General features: G+C 36.5%; 1 long non-coding RNA gene across 1 annotated transcript; it reads right to left on the bottom strand.

Moving 5' to 3' along the window:
- Window positions 1-20,337: 20,337 nt before the first annotated feature.
- On the bottom strand, window positions 20,338-24,705 carry LOC136040166 (uncharacterized). The gene is made up of 2 exons (XR_010620634.1): window positions 24,371-24,705; window positions 20,338-20,782 (listed from the first exon to the last, which is right to left on the bottom strand). It is a non-coding gene; the product is annotated as an uncharacterized LOC136040166 (long non-coding RNA).
- Between the last annotated feature and the right edge of the window lie 266 nt (window positions 24,706-24,971).

The following is a 24,971-nucleotide window of genomic DNA, read 5'->3' on the forward strand; positions in this document are numbered from 1 at the left end:
AAATAATAATACTTAAGTAGAAAAATTATGGAAACTACAACAGAGAATTATGGAAAGCAGGCCGCCGAGAACCCATTGAGTCTGTATGCTCATATACTACTACTGCTAACAACTCACCGCAGCATCAAGCCACCTGAAGCCAACATAGCTAGACACGCTTCGCCTCCATCCCAGTCTATTCAAAGACTCCCTCTTTACACCCTCCCAGGATGTCCCCATGTCCCTTAAATCTTTCTTTGTGACATCCTTCCACCCCAACCGTGGACGATCTGCTTTCCGTTTAGACCTTTGACGGTTGGCCTTAAAGGACAATCTTCGGCAGCTTGTCATGCTTCATCCGAAGAACGTACCCAAGCCATCTCATCCTTTCTCTCATTATAGCTCTAGAAAGCGGGATAGAACCGCATTTTTTGTACAGTCTACTTTTTGAAATACGGTCAGTAAGCCGGGTACCCAAAACAATCCTTAGGCAATTTCCCTGGAAAACATATAGCAAATCATGGAAAACAAAAATGTGGAATTTAAAACAGTTCTTTATTGATTTAAAAGTAGAGCTGAAAGAGTCAGACTTCAGCGTAAAGAGCGGGGCGTTGAGGAGGGAACAACCCCTTTCATATACGGAGTAATTTCTGTTCGTTTTAAGTTTTTATGTCGCTTCTTACTTTCAGTTAAAACAAGAGCTAAGAGCTCATATGGCACTTGTGACGAGGCATGAAGAGCTAATAGCCAAGAGATCATATGGTATGAGCTCTAACAAAATTCTATGAATCAATAGATTGATTTAAAAGGAAAATAAGAGGCTTAATGCCGGTCAGGATTTAAAATAAGAGCTCTGAGTCACGATGTCCTTCTAAATATCAAAATTCATTAAGATCCGATCACCCACTCGTATGTTATAAATACCTAATTTTTTCTAATATTTCCTCTCCCTTAGCCCCCCAGATGGTCGAATCTGGGAGAACGACTTTATCAAGTCAATTTGTGCAGCTCCCTGACACGCCTACCAATTTTCATCGCCCTAGCACCAAACTCGCCAAATCACTGATCCCCTTCCCCAACTCCCCCAAAGAGAGCGAATCCAGTAACATTCCGTCAATCACGTATCAAGGACATTTGCATATTCTATCCACCAAGCTTCATCCCGATTCCTCCACTCAAAGTGTTTTCCAAGAATTTCCTCTCCAACTCCCCCCAATGTCAAAAGATCTGGTCGGGATTTGAAATAAGAGCTCTGAGACATGAATTCCTTCTAAATATTGAGTTTCATTAAGATCCGATCACCTATTCGTAAGATAAAAATACCCCAATTTTCACGTTTTACAAGAATTCCGGTTTCCCCCTCCAATCCCTCCAATGTCATAGTATCTGGTCAGAATTTAAAGTTCGAGCTTTGAAGCACAAGATCCTTCTAAATATCAAATTTCCTTAAGATCTGGTCACCCTTTCCTAAGTTACAAATACCTCAATTTTCAAAATTACCCCCCCTCCCAATTCCACCAAAGAGAGCAGATATGGTCCGGTTATGTCAGTCACGTATCTTAGAAAGGTTTTTATTCTTGCCATCTAGTTTCATCCTGATCTCACCGCTTTAAGTATTTTCAAAGATTTCCGGTACCCCCCAACTGCCCCCCCCCCAATTATGCTGGATCCGGTTGAGATTTAAAATAAGAGATCTGAGTTACGAGGTCCTTCTAAATATGAAATTTCATTAAGATCCAATCACTCCTTCGTAAGTTGAAAATACGTCATTTTTTCAAATTTTTCAGAATTAACCCCCTCCCAATAGAGCGGATCCGTTCCAATTATGTAAATCACGTATCTAAGACTTTCTAAAGTTTCGGTTATGTCAATCATTTATCTAGGACTTGTGCTTAATTTTCCCACCAAGTTTCATCTTGATAAGATGAAACATTTCTGATAAGAAATGCTTCATCTTTCGTAAGTTAAAAATACCTCATTTTTTCTAATTTTTCAGAATTATCCCCCCCCAACTACCCCAAAGAGTCGGATCCGTCCCGGTTATGTCAATCATGTATCTAGGACTTGTGCTTATTTTTCCCACCAAGTTTCATCCCGATCCATCCACTCTAAGTGTTTTCCAAGATTTTAGGTTTCCCCCTCCCAACTCCCCCCAATGTCACCAGATCCAGTCGGGATTTAAAATAACAGCTTTGAGACATGATATCCTTCCAAACATCAAATTTCATTAAGATATGATCAACCGTTCGTAAGTTAAAAATACTTCTATTTTTCTATTTTTACGAATTAACGTCCCCCCCCTCCCACTCCCCACCCCAGATAGTCAAATCGGGAAAACGACTATTTCTAATTTAATCTGGAAAAGTTATAACGTTCTTTTTAAGATTAAATAAAAAAACTAATTTTTTTAGCTGAAAGTAAGGAGCGACATTAAAACTTAAAACGAACAGAAATTACTCCGTATATAAAATGGGTTGTCCCCTCCGCAATCCCTCGCTCTTTACGCTAAAGCTTTTAATTGTCTTGAAAAGTAGAATTGTGGCAAAGAGTCAAACTTTAGCGTAAAGAGCGAGGGATTGCGGAGGGGACAACCCATTTTATATACGGACTAATTTCTGTTCGTTTTAAGTTTTAATGTCGCTCCTTATTTTCAGCTAAAAAAACTCGTTTTTTTTTATTTAATTTCTGAACGTTTTTGAATTAATGCATGTTTGGTTTTGGCTCTCCGCACATAAATTATTAAAATGAAATCTGTATATTAATTCTTTTTTTCGCCTAAATGGCTTTCTCTTAGTTTTGATCAGACGATTTTGAGAAATAAGGGGTGGAGAAGGAGGCCTAGTTGCCCTCCAATTTTTCGGTTGCTTAAAAAGGCAACTAGAACTTTTAATTTTTAACGAACGTTTTTATTAGTAAAAAATATACGTAACTTATAAATTAGCAACTTACGTAACAAACTTTCATAATCTTATATTTTTATTATGTATACAAGGGGGTTTGTATCCTCGTCAATACCTCGCTCTTTACACTAAATCTTAAGTTTTGTCCCAATTCTTTAAGAATGACCCCTGATTCAGAAAGGCCGTAGAATAAATAGTTGAAATTACTAAAAATACTTTAGCATAAAGAGCGAGGTATTTATCTCCTCCTAAATACCTCGCTCTTTATGCTAAAGTATTTTTAGAACTCCTCAAATGCGTAATAATCTCTGTTCGTTTTAAGTTTCAATGCTACTCCTTCCTTTCATCTGAAAAAACGTTTTCATGTTTATTTTTCATTGTTTTCTTATAGTAATGCTAGAAAATCATGCGCCCTTTTCCTTGAATTTTTCTTCTCCCATGACAGATTCCTCCAAGGAAAGATCCTAAAACATAGCCCCCTCCCCTCAGCCCCACGCCCCAAACAAAATAAAATCCTCCTGGAAACGTCTGTACACTTCCCAATAACCATTACTATATGTAAACACTGGTCAAAGTTTGTAACTTGCAGCCCCTCCCCCAGGGATCGTGGGGGAGTAAATCATCCCCAAATACATAGTTATTATGGTTTTCGACTATGCTAAACAAAATGGCTATCTCAAAAATTTGATCCGTTGACTTTGGGAAAAAAATGAGCGTAGGAGGGGGCCTAGATGCCCTCCATTTTTTTGGTCACTTAAAAAAGGCACTAGAACTTTTCATTTCCGTTAGAATGAGCCCTCTTGCGACATTCTAGGACCAGTTGGTCGATACGATGACCCCTGGGAAAAAGAAAAAACAAACAAATAAACACGCACCCGGATTTGTCTTCTGGCAAAAAATACAAAATTCCACATTTTTGTAGATAGGAGCTTGAAACTTCTACAGTAGGGTTCTCTGATACGCTGAATCCGATGGTGTGATTTTCGTTAAGACTCTATGATTTTTAGGGGGTGTTTCCCCCTATTTTCTTAAATAAGGCAAATTTTCTCAGGCTCGTAACTTTTGATGGGTAAGACTAAACTTGATGGTATCTATATATTCAAAATCAGCATTAAAATGCGATTCTTTTGATGTAGCTATTGATATCAAAATTCAATTTTTTACAGTTTTGGTTACTATTGAGCCGAGTCGCTCCTTACTACAGTTCGTTACCACGAACTGTTTGATTCAAAGTGATCAGAAAACAGTTACCCTCCCCCCCCCCACATACCAACACAAGCACGTCGTGTTTTCATCCAATAAATATTTTGAGACTGGCATTTTATTCAAGGTAGTCCATAGATCATATAACAAGGCTTTTGAGGTTGATACAAGTCACCAGAGCCTAAGGGCGAGGGTTGTAAGTTATGCCCCTGGGACATTTGAGGTTCTATCAAAACGAAGTTTGATAGAACCCCCCCCCCTTCCGGAGGCCTCAGGGCTAGGGCTGCAAGTTATGCAATTTGTTCATTGTTTACATATAGTATATATTATTGAGAAGAGGTATGCATGTTTGACTTCTACTTTTCCAGAAGGTCATTAAGATGAATCTGTGAGGGAATGTTGAGGGCAGTTATGAACTACATCCTAAAATGTTATGTGTGAATGGATTGTCAAAAGGGTTTCCACCAGGAATGACTGAGTATATTAATTTGGAATTTTCAGGAAATGAAAAGAGAGATAAAAAGGCAATATTTGGACGCTACCACTACTAAAACTACTGCTGCTTTGATTGCTACCAAAAGTACTATTACTACTACCACTACTATCACTAAAATTAATACTTCTGTAGCGAGTACTACTAAGGCTGAGGATATTGGAAACAATATCTGAGGAAACATTGAGGGGAAATTTGAACTAAATTGGAACATGCTATGTGCCTACAGATTCCTTATACGGGCGTATCAGCAATAGTTTTGGAACGACTTATCACACCAAGAGGAAACTTCAGGGGTATCATGATTGAGATGTTCAGCTGACCAAAAGGAAAAATGTAACTGTTACTACTGTTATTAATACTGCTGCTACTACTGTTACTACTAATAATTATAGACTTTTAATGCTACTACTGGTCCTACTACTACCTCTACTACTATGATACTAGTAAAATGAAGGCTAAACGTATGAAGGCGAAAATTTGACAGAGTATTTAGGGTGAATTTAAACTAAATTAAAACGTTCTATGCGCATGTAGATTGTCCAAAGGGCGTATCTAAATATCGATTTGGGTATTAAGTTGAATCTTTCGGAGAATATTCAAAGGGGGAGATCAAGTGACAAAGAGGCAGTATATGCATGTCACTACTAATACTAATACTACTGCTATTTTTCCTTATGCTACTACTGCTACTGAACTATTCGACTACTACTTCGATTGCAACAACTTGTAAACTTTAGAGTATTAAGTGGGAAAGGGCGTAAAAAGGGTGTCAAAAGCGCACATCAACAACGTTTTTGAAACGCATTAACGCGTCAAGGTAAAGCTTCTGGGGCATAATGGAAGCGATGTTCAACTGACCAAAAGGCAATATGCCCATGTTACTACCACTATTAGTAGAGCTGCTACTATTGCTACTACTACTGCTAATACAACACTAACAATGTAACTACTATTACTTTCACTAAAACTACTACTGTGATAATTTTCAGTGACCTTGTATTCCAGTGATAAAAGATAATTGACTGCACTTTACTGAGAAGAATTTTAATGTTTTTACTTTTATAGTTTTAATAGATCAAACATCATTAATATTTTGATCAATAAATATCAGTATACGTATATTAAACTGACAATGGACAATCATTGGTACTTTTTCAAGTAAAGTGCAAATTATGTTTTGGCCTTGGGAAGGCATAGGGGTTTTGAGCCCTACTCATGTTAATTTCTTTTCGTTTTGAGTTTGACTTGGCTATTTATTGTCACATCAATTCGTTTTGAGTTTCATTTATTTATCGATGCTGACTTGTGGTAGTTTTACGCTTGGTAAATTATTTGATTTTATCTTTGCTCATTTTTGGTTTAATGGAGTTTTTTACTTTTCTGTGAAAAACTTATTTTGTGGAAAAAAGCTTTTTAATTCATTTAATTTAGAAACAACACTGCCATGATCTTTTTTATTTATACGGAATAAATTTTGTTCGTTTTAAGTTTAATATTGCTCCCTATTTTCAGTTGAAAACTTTTTTTTTAATTTCTAATCACCTCCAACCTAGGGGAGGTAAGACACCTCAACCCTTATTAAGGAGTGGAACGAAGAACCTGTGGAAGAATTGAAGGAAAGTAAGCTTTGAGCGCAAAGAAAAATAAAAATATGGTGTCGTTTCATTTTGTATTTTCCTTTTAATAAAAGAAGAAATAGATATTTATTTCTTTGTTTAATAAAAATTAAATTTAGAAACAATTAAGAAAGTATTTCTAGGCGAGTAGCTTCGACAAAAAAGGTTAACTAAGCGGACAGTTTTGCATATCGATATGCATGTGAAAAATTTTGCTAGGTCAACAGAAATATGCCTTTAGGCTTAGGGAGTTGTTTGACCTGTCCCTATACGGAAAAGACACTCATTAGTTAGAAATGAATTGAAATAAAAAAAAAAAACGTTTCTTGTGTAGGTACGGTAAACAGTATTATAAATTATGTCTGTTTTCATTTGAAAAATTTTGGGAAGAATTACCTGAATTATACTACAGAACAGTTTTCATTTGTCTTTCTTTTTCTCTGGATGCACAATCTTACGTATGGAGAGAATATTACGATAGAAATTTCAAGTAAATAATTTGAATAAGTAAGCATATTAATAAGTAATACTTATTTTAATATACAACTTTGAGTAGTTCCGGAACCACATGCGTACAGTTCTCTAACCACTAAGTGGCAAGGGATTAGGGTCAGGAGTGTAATTTACTATGGGAAAGAGGAGGCAACTGTCCCTTGCAGACCTTGGTTTTCCTCTAGACTCCAATTTACCCGCCCCTGATGAAAATTTAGTTTCTCTAAAAATGTTGTCAAAACTAAGATAAGCACACATAATTCAAGTATCCACTGAAACATGTCAGCTTACTTTAGTATATCTTTCCCTTTTTATTACTATTTGGCTTGTTTTCAGTTTTCTCTGTCATGTTTACCTATTTTGAGAAAATTGACTCCAACTTTGACCCTCCCCGACTCCCACCGGATTTTGACAAAATTACGCAATTTGTTTTTGATATGGATTTTGTGATCTACTAAGAATGTTGTTGCAAACCCTGACCTGGGTGACCTATATTGCCTTTTAAATTAAAATACATGACAAAATACCTTCCCGGGTCATGCTTTAAAAAATGAGTACATCACATTTAGAAAAACATTGAAATTATCCGAAAATGATCATATACAGGGGAAAAAACCGTGATTAAAAAAAAGAAAACCAGCAGGAATCGAAAGCAAGACACTAATTGGAAGTCCAACGTTGTGACGTTGTGCTAACAGAACCACGCCTCTAATAATCTATTTTGATATTTTTACCTTAGTTGTGTAGCTTATTAAGTGGGCTTGGAGGTGGAACATACGAGAGGTGTTCTTTCAACCATCCATTTAAGGGTTTTGGACCATAATTATTACAATGATGATATCATTTTATGCTTCCAAACTTTTCTACTTAAGAAGTGACACCAAACGTGTTGTTTTTAGTACTATATCAAACTTACGGACGGTAGAATTGACAAATAGTTGCTGTCCAATCTTTCGGTCACTTAAAGAGGCACTAGCAAATTTAATTTTTGTTCAAATGAGCCATTAAGGCCGTGATTAAGTGAACTTGAAAACATCGAGGTTCAAAATTGACGCTAGGGTAGCCTTCCTTCTCTCAATTCTCTAGAGACCGTCGATTGTCAAAAACCCTTCAAATTGCACTTATTCATTGGCGGAAATAGCAGGTTAATTATACCAGCTTGTCAATCTGGTCCCTAGGGCGATCTGAAACGATTCTTTCCTGCAAAAAACTTGTAAAAATTTCAGGTAGCTGAAAATATTCTATGGGACTGTTCGAAAACAGGAAAATACATCGAAAAATGGTTGCAATCATCTTGCAGGTTATGTCTTCTGCTCATGATAGTACCGATTTTGTTCTAAAAGCAATATCCTTCATAGAGTACACTTGTGAAAAAGAGCTAGACATTTTCTAAGATTTCTAAGCAATTAGAGGAAATAGAGCCAAATCCTAGCAAACATTTTGTAGCATCTTCAAGAAACTACGGCCTAATATTAAAAGCGGTATCTTCCGCCAATGAATACCTGAGTACTTTTTAAATATAAATTGTCATGGGATTTCCGAGTTCCATCAGTTCACTTAATCACGGCCTTAAACATCTCTCTATGATGTTCTGGTCATTCGCTAGCCCTAGTAAAAAAAAAAACGAAAAAAAGAGACATCAGTGCTACCCATGCAAAAAAGTAATTTTCCTTGGAGTTCAAGCTGGAGGACTGTAATAGTCCTACTATTAGCAAGGTTTCTAACTATTCTGATTCCAATGGTGCACTTTTTATTTTGATCCTAAGCCATCTTCAATAGGTTTCAGGCTCTTTTTTGAAATCACCATAAATTTCTTTCCTCAGTAAACTTTCACTTTTAAGATTAACCGAAACAATAGTTACCATTCCTGATTCAGCGCAAGATGGCAATTTTTTCACTAGGCTGTTTTCTTAAAAACGTGTTTTCAATTTTTGGTTACTATGGGTTGTGGTTTGCTCTTTACTAGGCTGCAGCTGCTGCTGCAACCATGATTGCGCTTGATAATGGTGCTTACAAGTTGAATTTATAAAAATCAATTAGACATAAATATTATCCTTTGCATAAGTCCTTGAAGAGCTCTCTATGATGTTCCAGTTCAACATTGGCCATTCCAATGTTGTACTTTTCAATACGATCCATCTCGATTTTTGTGGAGTTTCAGGCTGTCTGTCAAAATTCCCGTGAATTTGTTTTCAAAATATTATTTTATTATTAAAACTAATCGTAATAATAAAAAATTAAATAACTATCGAAATAAAATTCTCCTAAATTAACTGAAAAGCACAATTTTTTATCACTTGGCAGTTTTCTTAAAAATGTAGTGATGGTTCCTACGGGCTATTGTTTGATCTTTATAAGGCCCGTTTTGGTGCCATGGGTTGCTTCGTGATTGAGTTATCGAGATGATTTTATAAAGAACGCATACATATGATAAAAAGATTTAAAGTGAGCCACTTAACATCTCTTTACAATATTACAGTCAGAGTTGCCAACTTGTGTTTTTCCACTCAATATTTTTCATTGCACTCTTTCACTTGAAGGATAGGAAAATCACTGTTTTTTGCCAATTTTTAAGCTAATATTACTGTTTTACGGAATGATGATGAAAAATTTCTAGCGAAATAAAAAAAAATACAAATTAAATTATTTGAGAGCAAAGGATACAACTGTCATCAGTTATGATCTCTGTAACCTATGCCTTGCCTGAGCCTTCCAGTCTTCTTCCCAGCATTTCCTCAAGCTCTCGTGTTTCAGGCTCTTTTTAAAAATTCCTGGGATTTTTTTTTTAAATTACATTTTACTGCTATTATTAACCGAAAATAAGAGTTATCGTTCTTGAATCAGCTAAAAATACAGATATTTTCTTAAGGCAGTTATTTTAAGAATGTATTTCTTCAACTTTTGCTTACTATGGAATGCGGTTCAATATGATTCCTTTTTTTTTGTTCCTGCTGGCTTTTCTATATGTTTTTGTTTTTTATTCTTAATTTGTATTTTTTTAGGATGGATGAGTGGTGGTCTTGATAGAAATTACATAAAAAAAACTAGTTTTTCTAACTGAAAGTAAGGAGCGACATTAAAACTTAAAACGAACAGAAATTACTCCGTATATGAAATGGGTTGTCCCCTCCGCAATCCCTCGCTCTTTATGCTAAAGCTTTTAATTGTTTTAAAAAGCAGAATTGTGGTAAAGAGTCAAACTTTAGCGTAAAGAGCGAAGGATTGCGGAGGGGACAACCCATTTCATATACGGATTAATTTCTGTTCGTTTTAAGTTTTAATGTCGCTCCTTACTTTCAGTTAGAAAAACTAGTTTTTTTTATGTAATTTCTGAACGTTTTTGAATTAATGCCTGTTTGATTTTGGCTCTCCACACATAAATTATTAAATGAAATTTACATTTTAATTCCTTTTTTGGCTAAATGGCTTTCTCTTAGTTCTGATCAGACGATTTTGAGAAATAAGGGATGGGAAAGGAGGCCTAGTTGCCATGCAATTTTTCGGTTACTCAAAAAGGCAACTATAAATTTTAATTTTTAACGAATATTTTTATTAGTAAAAAATATACGTAACTTAAGAATTAACTTACGTAACAAACTTTTATATTCTTAAATTTTTATTATGTATATGAGGGGGTTTGTACCCTTGTTAATACCTCGCTCTTTACACTAAATCGTAAGTTTTGTGCCGATTCTTTAAGAATGACCCCTGAATCAGAAAGGCCGTAGAATAAATAGTTGAAATTACTAAAAATACTATAGCATAAAGAGCGAGGTATTTATCTCCTCCTAAATACCTCGCTCTTTATGCTAAAGTATTTTTAGAGCCCCTCATATGCTTAATAATCTCTGTTCGTTTTAAGTTTCAATGCTACTCCTTGCTTTCAATTGAAAAAACTTTTCCATGTTTATTTTTTCATTGTTTTTTTTTATAGTAATTTTAGAAAATCCTGCGCCCTTTTCATTGAATTTATGTTCCCCCATGACATTTTTCACCAGGGAAAGATCCTCCCACATAGCCCCCTCCCCTCAACCCCACCCCCAAAACCAAAAAAAATCCCCTGAAAACGACTGTACACTTCCCAATAACCATTATTATATGTAAACACTGGTCGAAGTTTGTAACTTGCAGCCCCTCCCCCAGGGACTGTGGGGGAGTAAGTCATTCCCAAAGACACAGTTATTAAGGTTTTAACTATGCGGAACAAAATGTCTATCTCAAAATTTTGATCTGTTGACATTGGAGAAAAATGAGCGTGGGAGGGGGCCTAGGTGCCCTCCAATTTTTTTGGTCACTTAAAAAGGGCACTAGAACTTTTCATTTCCGTTAGAATGAGCCTTATTGCAACATTCTATGACCACTTGGTCGACACGATGACCCCTTGGGAAAAGAAAAAAAACAAAAAACAAACAAATAAGCACGCACCCGTGATTTGTCTTCTGGCAAAAAATACGAAATTCCACATTTTTGTAGATAAGAGCTTGAAAATTTTGCTATAGAGTTCTCTGATACGCTGAATGTGATGGTGTGATTTTCGTTAAAATTCTATGAGTTTTAGGGGGTGTTTCCCCCTATTTTCCAAAATGCGGCAAATTTTCTCAGGCTCGTAACTTTTGATGACAAAAACCAAATTTGATGAAACTTATATATTTAAAATCAGCATGATTGATGTATATTTTAGCATAAAATTTCCGTTTTTTAGAGTTTCGTTTACTGTTGAGCCGGGTCGCTCCTTACTACAGTTCGTTACCACGAACTGTTTGATATTTGGCTTTTTCAGTGGCAGTGACTATCCTTTTTTGTTTCCTTCGTACGTTTTCACGTTTTGATGCTTTTAATCTAAGTTAACCTTCAATATTTTGGGACCGGAAATCACAAATCATGAGATTTTGGAAGTAGGGGGGATCTCAGACCCCTGTCTCCTAAGTTGGGTCAACTTTCAGGTTCACTTTAACTTCAAATAGTCACTTTCAGTTTTTATTTGCAAAATAAAGACCTGCTATAAATCAGATTTGGGATTTTGAATGTATTTGCTTCAGCCTATCAAAATGTGTTCTTTATTTACCTTTAATTTGATATGTCGAATAACATGTATGTGTCACATTATTGACAATTATATTTAGCTCGTCTTTATTTTAAGCATTTAGAACATAATATTGGTGTCATTGCTGACGAAAAAAAAATAAATGAGGGTAAAACGTGATTGTAACCAGAGCTGCTCCTAGGGGGGCACTCGTGCCAGCTGCCCCAGGTGCTGCAGCCAAAGGGAGGAGGCACCACGGATTAGGCATTGTGCACTTAGATCAAATTTTTCTTTTTGATCTGAAATTTTTTTGGTTATATTTGAGTCGGGAGATGTACCCTGTATTATTTTTCCCCAAGCACCAACGGCCCTAGGAACAGCTCTGATTGTAATAAGCATTTAAACAGAATTGTGGCTTTTGGGTCTGTTCTCCTTATATCCTGACGATTTATCTTCAGCTGTTAGTTATTTTTCAAATCTTCCCTTTTTGCATTTTCAAATTTTTGGGCGCATCCCCTTCCAAAGTTTTGGTCTCTTTAGAAATAGATTCTTGTCGATCTGCCCTGGCTACAATAAGTTTTTAGTCCAAAGAACAAAAACTGCTTGGAAAACGTAATGCTTCAGTACAGAGAACGAGAGAAACTACCTGTAAAATATTTTGTGGCTCTGAAACATTTTGTTCTTTCCACAGAATTGAAAAGTTAATGAAGTATAGCCAATCAGGTTAAATTTCACTTTCCACTCGTTACACAGTCTTGTGGTTTAACGTTCGATATTGGCCAACCGCTCAAGTTTAAAAGAGAAGCACTATTTATCTCTCCAGAAATTATATTTCCCTATAGAATAAAGTATTTCACTTACGAAAATATATTACGGATAAGCTAATGAAAATAAAGCATACTTGTGCCATAGAACTATAGGAAAGTAGTCATTATCATTATCTTTCTCTTGGGACTGTTAACCCTAAGGAAGAAATTAATTTTAAAAAAAGCAGAAATTGGAACGGGTAAGAAATCTAACTTAAGGGAACAGAGATTACTACATATAATAAGGGGCTGTCGTTTCATTTTAGCCCCTTTTGGCCCAGATAATTTGTTTGTTACTCAGAACTTTGTATATTGCTTAAAATATTGAAAATTGGTGTTTTTGACTGCTTTATTGTCTACCCCTTTTTTCTATGTTTAAATGAAATTGATTAAAAGATGAAATTTTGACGAGAGTTAGCAGTATAAATAGAAGGTGCCCAAATGTATTTTTCTATCGGGCAGGGAGGAGTGGCCCTTAAAATTTTTCCTATTTTCACTGAAAAGGTAATACATTTCTCCCAAACAGTTCAAAAAATATATTTTTTTATCATGCAAGGAGAGGGGGTATCTCATATATATAAGGTTTTAAAGCTTAAAAGCTTATTTTTATTAAATCAGAACCATTTCTTCCTTAAGAAAGTTACCGATAAGTATTACCCGATATTTTCCAAACTAATGATAGCACTCCATTTATATAGGAATGGAGGGGAGGGTCTTGAGGCACTTATCTTATTGCTCCCTAGTTTGGATTATGAATCTTAGTGTTTTTTGTCATATTTTCGTGTAATATATATATATATATATATATATATATATATATATATATATATATATATATATATATATATATATATATATATATATATATATATATATACTAGCTGTTGGGGTGGCGCTTCGCGCCACCCCAACACCTAGTTGGTGGGGCGCTTCGCGCCCCCCAAGCCCCCCCGCGCGCGTAAGTCGTTACGCGCCATATTAGTTACGCGCCATTGTAGTTGTGTCCCTGTGTCCCACCTGTGAATAGAGATAGATATAAATATATGTTTTTAACTACGTAAAACATGCGAATATACAACATTCTTCGCTGTCCCATTGTCTGTGCATATAAATAGATTGTCAGGTTTACTGACTCTTGAACATGCAACATATAATTGTCCATGGGAAAAACAATCCGTATTCAGATCTATACCTCATTATTCTAATGATGTGTCCCTGTGTCCCGGTCGTCATTTATATTCCCTGTGTCCCGGTCGTCATTTGTGTCCCGGTGTCCCAGTTTGTAATTTCTCTTTGAGTGTCCCGGTCGTCATTTATATTCCCTGTGTCCCGGTGTCCCGGTCGTCATTTGTGTCCCGGTGTCCCGGTCTGTAATTTCTATTCGAACAATCCCTGTGTCCCGGTCGTCATTTATATATCCCGCCTGTGCCCCCGGCGTCCCCGTTGTAGTTGTGTCCCTGTGTCCCGGTCGTCATTTATATTCCCTGTGTCCCGGTCGTGATTTGTGTCCGGGTGTCCCAGTCTGTAATTTCTCTTTGAGGTTCCCGGTCGTCATTTATATTCCCTCTGTCTCGGTCGTCATTTGTGTTCCGGACTGTAATTTCTCTTTGAGTGTTTTTTCTTTATAGTTTTTTTTTTAGTTTTTTACCTTTTTTCTTTTTTCAGTTTTCTTTTTCTTCTTTATTTTTCAGTGTCACTATGAAGTACATATCGACGAACCTTTGTTTTTTTAACTTAAATCTGGTAGGCATTGATGACCTTATCCAAGTCAAAATCCCAAACCCAATCATCATCGCTATCATTTTCAGTTTTGATATGTTTTGACTCTCGCTGTCCAGGTGGATTTTCATCTAACTGCGCGGTTTTGCGTTCTTTAGCCGCAAGCCTGTTTTCTTGCTGTTCTTGTGATTCCTCGGAACGCTTTCTTTTCTTACTTTCTCTATCAGCAGCAAGTTTTTTGGCATAAACTCTTTGAGCAGCTTCCTCGGCTGTTAATTTCATGACGTCAGCCGACACAGAAACATGACGTCACCTGATCCACAGATCCACAGACAGACAACTTATTTTTATATATATAGATATATATATATATATATATATATATATATATATATATATATATATATATATATATATATATATATATATATATATAGTTGTCTGTGTGTGTGTGTCGAGTGACGTCATGTTTGTGTGTCGACAAACGTCATGTTTGTCGACTGACGAAATTAAAGACCGGGACATCGGGACACAAATGACGACCGGGACACCGGGACATAGGGAATATAAATGACGACCGGGACACAAATGACGACCGGGACACGGGGAATATAAATGACGACCAGGACACTCAAAGAGAAATTACAGACCGGGACACCGGAACACAAATCACGACCGGGACACAGGGAATATAGTTGACGACCGTGACACTCAAAGAGAAATTACAGACTGGGACACCGGGACACAAATGACGACCGGGACACAGGGAAACAACAACAACGAAGACGCCGGGGGGCACAGGCGGATATGTAAATGACGACGGGGACACAGGGAATGTTCGATTAGCAGTCACCGTCAACAAAGCTCAAGGGCAATCATTAGAATAATGAGGTATAGATCTGAATACAGACTGTTTTACCCATGGAAAATTATATGTTGCATGTTCAAGAGTCGGTAAACCTGACAATCTATTTATATGCACAGACAATGGGACAGCCAAGAATGTTGTATATTCGCAAGTTTTACGTAGTTAAACCTGACAATCTATTTATATGCACAGACAATGGGACAGCCAAGAATGTTGTATATTCGCAAGTATTACGTAGTTAAAAATATATTTATATCTATCTATATTCACAGATGGGACAGAGGGACACAACTACAATGGCGCGTAACCAATATGGCGCGTAACGACTTACGCGCGCGGGGGGGCTTGGGGGGCACGAAGCGCCCCCACCAACTAGGTGTTGGGGTGGCGCGAAGCGCCACCCCAACAGCTAGTATATATATATATATATATATATATATATATATATATATATATATATATATATATATATATATATATATATATATATATATTGTTTGTTGCCTGGGAGCCCCAAACCAAAACCAAATTCTGCTTAGACGACCCCAAATACCTTCATTATTGCAAAAATTAAATTTCAAGATTTAAATTTTAAGTTACTAATGCCAGATGACAGGTTTTTTTTTTAAACTGAGCTTTTCGTGAAAACCGTCACGCAACAATGAGCAATGTCTCTCCTTCTGATATCGAAATTAGCACACTCATTAATTTGTAATATTGATAAGGCGTAAATTACTAAATTCAAAGGTGAACTGTAAATTCTGATCTTTTGAAATTCACAGCTTTCTTCAAATTTCCATGTCATTTAGATTGATTTGATTTTTTTCAATTTTTTTCTTGAAATTTTTCTTGATAATTTAAACAAATTGTAATATATAAATTTGTACTTGTTGTTTGACACCTGGAATCAGTTTTTGCGCATATGTCACTAATATACTCGTAATGGCAGGGCCCAATTCTAAAGTTTAATGGATACTCCCGTACAATTCAGAACACCTTCGAGAAGTGAAGTTAGGTAACCTTCCTTAGACCTTAGATCCTCTTGTGCCTCCAGAGACGTCCAGAGCACGAGAAGCCACCAGTCATCCCTCATGTGCGCCGCAGCAAGAACATCCTCCCACGTCGGTTGAAGGGAAGCATTTATGTTTTGTAGGTCCGTCTGATAGGTGCACCGGAGCGTATTGCGCAGCCTGCTTCTTCTTCTTCTTCCTTCTGGTTGCCTCTAGAACGTCACTTTTGGGATCCAGGATTCTTCCATATGAAGTACATGCCCCAGATATTTCCACCGACGTGTCCTAGTAACATCTGTCACTATGGGTTGTCTGGTCATCTGTCTCACCTTCTTATTAGAGACTTTTTGTGACCAATGGATGTTTAGTATTCTCCGGAGACATGTATTCTCGAAAGCTAGAATTTACCTTTCTTGTTTGTTATTCAGATGCCAAGTTTCGGAAGAATATAACAGGACGGGGATGTTGTTGCTATTGAATAGACGAAACTTGATTCGGAGGGTGAAATTCTGCGACCTCCATACCGGTTTCAGTCTATTGAATGTACCGGAGGCCTGCCCGACGCGGCATGATATATGTTTTCCAGTTGATCCCATATTTATCATTGTGCTTCCAAGGTATTTAAACTCTAGAACCTGCTCAATGTCCTGGTTACCGCATCTCAGGTGTAAAGATGAATCTGTTACTGCCATACTTTTTGTTTTTTCTGCATAGATTCTTAGTCCCATAATTCTACCTCTGTGACGTACAGCTTCTAGTAATTTTTTTAGTCTTTGTTTACAGGAATCAATGAGCTTAATATTATCGGAAAAGTCTGAATCATTAATTTGGTGTTCTAAGTTAATTTGTATGCTTCGGGTGCCACTGTTACGGATCAGATGGTCAATGGCTAGGGCAAACAGGAAAGGTGACCAAACAGTGTCTTATTTAACACCAGAAAGGACACGAAAGTATCTTGTCCTTCCTTCTGTCGTTTTAACACAATATTCAGAGCCTTCGTATAGAACCATTATGAGGGCTACCAACTTCTCAGGGATCCCATAAAAGGTTTGTCATTTCCATAAAGTCTCACAATGCGGCGAATAAAAGACCGTTTAAAAGTCTAAAAATGGCATGTTCAGTTTGCTTTGCCACTCTCGGCTATCATCTATTAACACCCTTAGGGTGAAGATCAAATCAGTATATGAACGTCCGGGTCTAAAGCCATGTTGCTCTTTTCTCAAGTACTTGTCGAGTGGACTCTGTATTCTGTGGAGGATTATTAGTCCAAGAAGTTTACCAGGTATGGATGAGAGACTAATGCCTCTCTAATTCCCAGGTAGTATCTTATCGCCTATTTTGAAGACTCTTATGGGTGTGCTGCGCTTCCAATCTGTTGATACTTTCTGTACCATCCAAATTTTTCGGAACAAGGACAGTCATATAGATATCCAGGAACAGTTTGATGCCTTTGTCAACTCCGCAATGATACGGTCTTAGCCTGGTACCTTGCCGATTTTAATTTCTTTGTGGTTGTCAGTAATTCGTCAAGAGTCTGGAGTTCTGTATTGATGTCAAGTTTGAGGAAAGCTATAGAGGATATGTCTTAAAGCTCTTCAGGTGGTGGTCTATTCAAAAGCTTTTCAAAATGGTTTGCCCATTGTTTCATCAATAGCTGATCGCTCTGTAATACAACGCTGTTAGAATTTCCTACAGGTCTATCTGGAATCGATCTCTTGCTGTTTCTTACTGTTGTTGTTAGTTTATAAAGTGTCCTAAAGTCTCATCTCTTTGCTGCATCTTCAGCTTGTATTACTTTTTGCTCGATGTAGTTTACTTATCTGCCCGTGCACTTTTCTTGATATCTTTGTTGTCCTATAATCACTTTGCTTGTTTAGTTGTACACTTAGTACATCCAGGGATTGGCTTTTTATCTTTTTCCTTTCAGCGATCAGGTCCCACGTCTTTTGGGAGAGCCACTCATAATCCAGTTTCGGACGGTACCCAATTGTTGACTCCGCCACTTCTTGATAGTATGACTTCATATTCCCTCATTTTGTCTCACAATCTGCATCTTCGGGCAAATCAAGGGTTTGAAACTTATTGGATAATTTGATACTGAACAACGTATTCATTTCTTGGTCTTTTAGCTTTGCTGATGCGAAAAGTCGTTTTGCAGGTAGTGGGCAACTTTCTGTATGTTTCTTTATTTTCAAGAGAATGGTGGCTAACATTAATTTGTGATCAGATCCTACATCTGCTCCTCTATAAGCTCTCAAATCTTGCAGACTTCAGCACCATTTCCTATTAATGAGATAATGATCAAATTGGTTTCTGATTCGACCATCAGGTGAAGTCCAGAAACAGTTAGGTATGTGTGGATGCAGAAAAAGACTTCCCCCTTTTACCAGGTCATGTAAAAGGGCATAATCAATCAATTCCCCATTGTCATTTCGCTCTTCAATACCATGCTTTTCGAGGACCTCCGGACAGAAAGTGTAGTCATTTCCAATTTTGGTGTTAACATCTCCCAAAATAATGTTTCTGCTACATCTGCTCCTCTATAAGCTCTCAAATCTTGCAGACTTCAGCACCATTTCCTATTAATGAGATAATGATCAAATTGGTTTCTGATTCGACCATCAGGTGAAGTCCAGAAACAGTTAGGTATGTGTGGATGCAGAAAAAGACTTCCCCCTTTTACCAGGTCATGTAAAAAGGCAAAATCAATCAGTAATTCCCCATTGCCATTTCGCTCTTCAATACCATGCTTTTCGAGGACCTCCGGACAGAAAGTGTAGTCATTTCCAATTTTGATGTTAACATCTCCCAAAATAATGCTTCTGCTACATCTGCTCCTCTATAAGCTCTCAAATCTTGCAGACTTCAGCACCATTTCCTTTTAATGAGATAATGATCAAATTGGTTTCTGATTCGACCATCAGGTGAAGTCCAGAAACAGTTAGGTATGTTTGGATGCAGAAAAAGACTTCCCCCTTTTACCAGGTCATGTAAAAGGGCATAATCAATCAGTTCCCCATTGTCATTTCGCTCTTCAATACCATGCTTTCCGAGGACCTCCGGACAGAAAGTGTAGTCATTCCCAATTTTGGTGTTAAGATCTCCCAAAATAATGTTTCTCGACTAGTATAGGTTGTTGTAGGAGAGTAGTCAAGGCTGAAAGTCTAAATTCTTAGAGTGTTATAGGAGTATACGTAAGCTAAAAACAAGGCTAATGTGTAATTAAAGAAAAAAATGTTTGAAGTTAATAAAATAGTCTTCTGACTAATATAGCTTGGTGTAGGAGTGTTGGCAGAGCTAAAAAGCTAAAGTTAGGAGTCTTAAAGCAGTGTACAAAAATGTAAGAACATGTTTAATGAGCAATAAAGAAAGAAAATATCAAAGAAGTAAGTCGAGAGATGGGAAAAAGGGTCCAATGTGATTTGAAAAGTTAGGAGATAGGGTGGTGTCCTCTGACCCTCTAAAAAGCCCTTAAATTAGAGCTAGGCCATAAGTTTGTAAAAGTTAGGGGAGATGATGATCTTTACCCTCCAAAAAAGCCCCTACGAAACTGAAAAAAAAACACGGTTAAAGAGCAATAAAAGAAAAAAATGATTGAACTTAATATAACAAAGTATTTTGACGGTTATAGGTTGTTGTAGGAGTGAAGTTTTGATTTTTTTTTTCTTTTTTTTAACAAAATAGTTGTCCAAAATTAGGCACTATGAAACCACTGAGGTATTAGCCTAGATAAAAATCTAGAGGAGGAGCATCCTCTTTTTTTAAGCCCAGGAAAATCAAAATCATTAAAATTGTCATTAAAAGATGAAAAAACGACACTTGTCTTGTAGCTACAGAGGAAATCCCAAAAACTATGCCTTTGCGGGAGCACGATTCCCCATAGCCCCTAGGAAAAAAGCTGCAAGTTGAGCAATTTTCCTTTAGGCAAAGGATGCAATTTGCAAAGAAAGAGTGGGAAGATTATGCTCCGCCCCCTTGAGAATTCGTCACCCATAGAGAAACCTTCTAAAGTTGATTGTGGGGCTGCGTTTCGGGTGCTATTTATTTGTCAGCAAAACTGCTGTATTACCCGCTTCATCTAGATGCCCTCCTTCTCAGAGAATATCACTAAGGTCAGGTATCACAGGTGGAGGCTACTCCATCTACTGAAGGTCATGTCTGTTTGACACTGTACAAAAATACAGTATTTCCTATAACACCGTCTGCTAAGTTGAAATGCATTAAATGATATTCGCGTAATTTTTAATAAATAATAAATAAATCACAATTGTAACTTAGAAATGCCCATGAATAGCTTTTTTCATTGCCTTCTTGTACGCCTTTAGCGCGTGAATTGGATGACCGTAAGATGGGCGGTATGCACCATAGCTTCCGTATGATGGGGACATGTATGGACTTTGCACAGAATGCATATACGGTGACCCATAAGAAGGTGCATAGTATCCCTGTGACATTCCATAGCTCTGCATTGGGTAAATTTGAGGAGTACCGTAATAACTTGAGGCTGTGTTATAACCATAGCCAAGATTCGGATGCAAGCTCCGTGATGCCACAGAACTAAGATCTGCGTCTTCAAGATCTTCACTTGAGTCAGTCAGCAAAATAGCTTGGTCTAAATCTTGTGCCATCATATTACCAAATAAGCAGAATAAAACAATTGCAAGTTGCATCTAAAGTAAAAATAAACCTATTAATTCGTGACTAGTGAAGCGTAAGAAATAGTAGAGAAGTTTTTTATTTTGTTTTGACTTAATGTATATACATAAATGTACTTTCTCTTTCTCCTTTTCTTTAAGATTGAAAAAATACTATCAGCAGCAAGAGAATAATTACAATCTGATGTATATTGTAGAAAAATGGCCATTTAAAGCAATATTTGGATTATCTAGTCAATCCACTTTTCAATTGTTGTGTTTTTCTTTAAATTCTTAAATGAGCTATACTCTCAAATTGGTATTATATTGGAGGGAAATTTGGGCTTCTAAAAAATAAGATTTCTTCTGGCAAAGTAAAACAAAAAGCGAAACAGAGAGGTCAATATAAAGATATAGTTTTGTGCAGTGGGTCGATTTAAGGCAATTATTCTCAAGTAACCTGAGTTGTCATTTTCTGTAGCCTATCTTTTGATAAACATTTATTTTGGCTGTAAGCTGAATTCAAATTCATTATTTTCCAAATCACTGAACATTACTTGAATTGATACTGATTAAACAAATGGTCATGAATTGGTCATGATTAAAAAAAAAACAATTTTTTTTAAATGAAAGTAAGGAGCGACATTAAAACTTAAAACGAACAGAAATTACTCTGTATTTGAAAGGGGCTTTTCCTCCTCAACGCCCCGCTCTTTACGCTAAAGTTTGACTCTTTCTTAACTCTACATTTTAAAACAGTAAAAAAGTTTAGCGTAAAGAGCGGGGCGTTGAGGAGGAAAAGCCCCTTTCAAGTACGGAGTAATTTCTGTTCGTTTTAAGTTTTAATGTCGCTCCTTACTTTCATTTAAAAAAACTTGTTTTTTTTTTGTTTAATTTCTGGACGTTTTTGAATTAATGCATGGTTTGATCTTGGCTCTTTGCACATAAATAATTAAAACGAAATTTGCATATTAATTATTTGGAGCTAAATGGCTTTTTCATAGTTTTAATCGGACGATTTTGAGAAAAAAGGAGCCAGGGAGGAGGGCTAGTTACCCTCCGATTTTTGATTACTTAAAAAGGCAACTATAGCTTATAATTTTTTACGAACGTTTTCATAAGTAAAAAATATACGTAACTTACGAATTAAATTACGTAGCAAACTTCTATATTCGTATGTTTTTATTGCGTATATGAGGGGGCTCACCCCTCGTCGATACCTCGCTCGGTACATTAAAGCTTAAATTTTGTCCCAACTCCTTAAGAATGACCCCTGAATCACAAAGGCCGTAGAATAAATAGTTGAAATTACTAAAAATACTTTAGCGTAAAGAGCGAGGTATTACGAGGAGGTAAACCCCTTATATGCGTAATAATTTCTGTTCATTTTAAGTTTTAATGCTGCTTCTCACTTTCAGTAGAAAAAACTTTTCATACTTATTTTTTCATTGTTTTTTAAATAATACTAGAAAATCCTGCACCCCCTCCATTGAAAGCCTCTTCCCCCATGAGAAGTTCATCCATGGAAAGATCCTCCCCGGTAACCCTCCCCCTTCAAAAATCCCCCCCAAACCAAAAAAATCCCCCGAAAACGTCTGTACATTTCCCAGTAACCATTACTATACGTAAATACGGGTCAAAGTTTGTAACTTACAGCCCCTCCCAAGGGGACTGCGGGGGAGTAAGTCGTCCCCAAAGACAAAGTTATTGGGTTTTTCGACTATGGTGAATAAAATGGCTATCTCAGAATTGTGATCCGGTGACTTTGGGGAAAAAATGAGCGTGGGAGGGTTCCCTCCAATTTTTTTGGTCACTTAAAAAGGGCACTATAACTTTTAATTTCCATTAGAACCCTTTCGCGGCATTCTAGGACCACTGAGTCGATACGATCACCCCTGGGAAAAAAAACAAACAAAAAAACAATTTAACACGCATCCGTGATTTGTCTTCTAGCAAAAAATGCGAAATTCCACATTTTTGTAGATAGGGGCTTGAAACTTCTACAATATGGTTCTCTGATACGCTGAATCTGATGGTGTGATTTTCGTTAAGATCGTATGACTTTTAGGGGGTGTTTCCCCCTATTTTCTAAAATGAGGCAAATTTTCTCAGGCTCGTAACTTTTGATGGGTAATACAAATGTTGATGAAACTTATATATTTAAAATCAGCATTAAAATGCAATTCTTTGATATAACAATTGGTATCAAAATTCCATTTTTTAGAGTTTCGGTTACTATTGAGTCTGGTCGCTCCTTACTACAGTTCGTTACCACGAACTGTTTGATAAGGAACTCTTGAGCTCAGACACCTACGAGGGTTTATATAGTTTCATTATAATAGAGGTAATTCCGTTATAATAGAGTGTAATTAGAGTTAATTCCAGATTAATATTCCGAGAATTTTGTATCTTTGGGTAATTTATGTTTGTGGAGGGAGGCACCCACGAATTGGTTTATCTTTAGGGAGGGTGTATCGTTGGGTAGTTTATATTTGATCAAGATGGCACCAGCAAAAGACATACGTTTGAGCAGGGATATATTTAGAAAATGAAAAATAGGTTGGCTAGATGAAAACTACAACAGAAGGTTACAGAATTGTCATTTTTGTGAATGGTCTCGTAAGACCAATCTGTTCATTGTACCCCTGCTTCGCCCCTTTAGACAAAAAGATATTACCTCTTGACCTCTACGCTAGAGACACGAATTAGCGTTCTGATTAAATTAAAATAAAGACGATATTTTTTAAATTGCCCCTTACTTGAGAACAATTTAAGAGTCTAGTTGAAGAACATTCGTCCTATCTGCTTATATTTCCCTTTCCTATCCTAGAAATCATGATAAAGCGCAATGTATTATATTAATAGTATTATATATTGTATTAATAATATTGTATACTAAATTGATATTGTACTAACAATGTTGTATACTATATTAATATTTTAGTAACAATAAAGAGTAACACGCCATGAGGAACTTTTATAGGCAAAAATTGTAGAAAGTAGAATTTCACCATTTTGGCTATACATCTAATAACCATCTTCAGCAATATAAACACGAGAGGAAATAAAATTCGGCTGGCAAAAAAAAAAAAAAAAAAAAAAAAACAAACGGTAACTAAAACCAGCAATACGACCGTCCTTACATCATGCCTCCTACAAGTTTAGCTTGGACTCGAATCATTTATTTAGACAGAAATGTAGAAACTGTGTCTAGCCTTATTCCTTTACAGAAAGTTTATAGGTTGCTTTCAAAAACTAGGAACCGTGCACAAACTCATTTAAACTCTCACGCAGTGGCGCCATGTTTCCCCTCCCCATAACATTTTCAGCCAGTCAGTAAAGAACTTAGAGCCGGAAAATTGGGGTGCAAACTCTCTTATTAGGTTAAACGGGCTGACAAAACATATGTGGTTCAATCATATAGAGAACATCAGCCTCAATCATATGAAAACGAAACATGAATGAGTTAAATATCACCCAAATCAGTTGGCAGAAATGACCGCCTGGTCAGGGTCAAAATATGCAAAGTAAAACTAAACTTATAATAGATCATAAGACTGTAAGATTAGCCGAATTTAAAAATACCAGCTTTTTAGTGAAACCTTATAAGATTGATGTGTTTACCATTATTTGAGGTAGTTGCTGTTGAATCAAATCCAATAGACTGATGTTATTCCTATTCTCAATGAAGCTTATATATTGATCTTTTAATTAATCTAGTTTTGGGTTATTTGCTAGATTACTATAGCACCAGTGACCGATTTATTCAGATTGATCAGAATTTCCCAGAATACAAGTCATACAGGTATAATAGAACTTGCATATTACTGGTGAGAGGTGTATACAGGTATAACAAGCACGATTATTAAGGTTCTATGAAATAAATTTGCAAAATCTTTGGCGTGTCGTGGGTTCCCAAGAAGACCTTTTATGGGTTAAAGACACTTTTTCAGGGGAGGGGGGAGGAGCGGAGCCCAAGTTTTTTAGAAAGATTTTTCCTGAACGTTACAGAATGTTACGCTTTTTCTAATTAAAACTAAATGTAAATATTGAAAAACTAGGAAAACTTTAAACAAGATATGAAACTTCGTAGGAAAAGTTTTTGCAGATAATAACGAAAGTTCAAATGTTTTGGCTTCACTCCTGGAAACCCTTATCAACGGCAAAAAAGGGATAGAAAAAAAGTATACACCAAAAAACTAACTTTAACAAACATGGAAAAATA

The sequence above is a fragment of the Artemia franciscana genome, chromosome 20 (assembly GCF_032884065.1).
Source record: "Artemia franciscana chromosome 20, ASM3288406v1, whole genome shotgun sequence".
In the NCBI taxonomy this organism is placed as follows: domain Eukaryota; kingdom Metazoa; phylum Arthropoda; class Branchiopoda; order Anostraca; family Artemiidae; genus Artemia; species Artemia franciscana.